Source organism: Muntiacus reevesi, chromosome 2, assembly GCF_963930625.1.
Source record: "Muntiacus reevesi chromosome 2, mMunRee1.1, whole genome shotgun sequence".
Taxonomy (NCBI): Eukaryota; Metazoa; Chordata; class Mammalia; order Artiodactyla; family Cervidae; genus Muntiacus; species Muntiacus reevesi.
In genome coordinates this window covers 152,206,702-152,208,258 of record NC_089250.1, presented here as the reverse complement: position 1 = coordinate 152,208,258, position 1,557 = coordinate 152,206,702, and the positions used below count along the sequence as shown (strand labels likewise).

Here is a 1,557-nt window from a genome sequence, read left to right as displayed (position 1 = left end):
AGGTGATTCTACTTAGCATTTGCTTCTAAAAGGTTTAACTGCTTTCTCATAAAGTGCCTCATGTATAAGTGTCTTTGGTGATTCCCCACTCCATCCCATCCCCTGCCCCACTATGAAGAGGCTCTCGTCTTTTTATTAAGATCCAATGTCCTGATTCATCCTGGCTGGATGAATCACAAGCTGGAATCAAGATTGCCAGGAGAAATACCAACAACCTCAGATATGCTGATGATACCACTCTAATGACAGAAAGTGAAGAGGAACTAAAGAGCCTCTTGATGAGGGTGAAAGAGGAGAGTGAAAAAGCTGGTTTAAAACTCAACATTAAAAAAACTAGCTTTCTGGCCTCGGCTCTCGGTGGGGATGTTCCTTTGCTGGAGCTTCGCGTGACTCAGGTAGTCCCGCAGCCAGGCCTCTGAGGGCCGGGGCGCCGGGCAGGACCATGCGGCTTCCCTGAGGCTTGGGAGGCTGCTGCCGAGACCGAACGGGGCAAGATCCTCCCGGGACCTGAACGCATAGAGGGCAGCGGTCTGCTTTGGCCTCCGCCATGTTGTTGAGACCTGACGAGGCTCCAAGCGACCCGAGTCTGCTTTTCCATGCTAGGAGACGGGGCGATGGGGGTGGGGGCTTTTGAGTTTATCGACTGTGTGTCAGGGAATTTCTAATGCGGGGATTTTGTGCGTGTGAAAGGGAAAGGCTTCACCGTGTACAGCACGTATGCCGACCATGTCGTGGTGTGAAATCAGGTCAATGCGAGAGTGCCATTTCAGGTGTAGATCTTGAGAACTATGTCATGGTGCGGAATTTGGCGGAAATGAGTATCACCATCCTTGCAGGTGAAAGATGGACGCTGGAAGCATAGACTGCTGCCAACCGAATAGTTAACTATCTGGAAGTGCAAAGATGACCCGAGGCTGTCCTTGGTGAGGAATTTGACAACTTGATCTTCAGGAGCTGCTTAGAGTATTTAAAATTTCCAGGATTGCTTTTAAAAAATAGTGCTTTTGGACAGCCCATAAATGTACATATAAAGCAGTGGGACTGTAAATAAAATAATGTGCTTCTTGGGGAAAAAAAAACCACACTAAGATCATGGCATCTGTTTCCATCACTTCATGGCAAATAGAAGGGGGAAAGTGAAAACAATGACAGATTTTATTTTCTTGGGCTCCAAAATCACTGTGGATGGGGACTATAGCCATGAAATTAAGAGACACTTTCTTCTTGGAAGAAAAGCTATGACAAACCTAGGCAGTGTAATAAAAAACAGAGACATTACTTTGCCTACAAAGATCTGTATAGTCAAAGCTATGGTTTTTCCAGTAGTCATGTATAGATGTGAGAGCTGGACCATAAAGAAGGCTGAGCACTGAAGAATTGATTCCTCTGAATTGTGGTGCTGGAGAGGACTTTTGGGAGTCCCTTGTATGCAAGAAGATCAAAACAATCAATCCTATAGGAAATCAACCCTGAATATCCATTGGAAGGACTGATGCTGAAGCTGAAACTCCAATAATTTGGCCACCTGATACAAAGGGCCAACTCTTTGGAAAAGAC

General features: G+C 45.9%; 1 pseudogene; it reads left to right on the top strand.

Moving 5' to 3' along the window:
* Positions 1-278: 278 nt before the first annotated feature.
* On the top strand, positions 279-1,079 carry LOC136159032 (uncharacterized; annotated as a pseudogene).
* Positions 1,080-1,557: the final 478 nt, after the last annotated feature.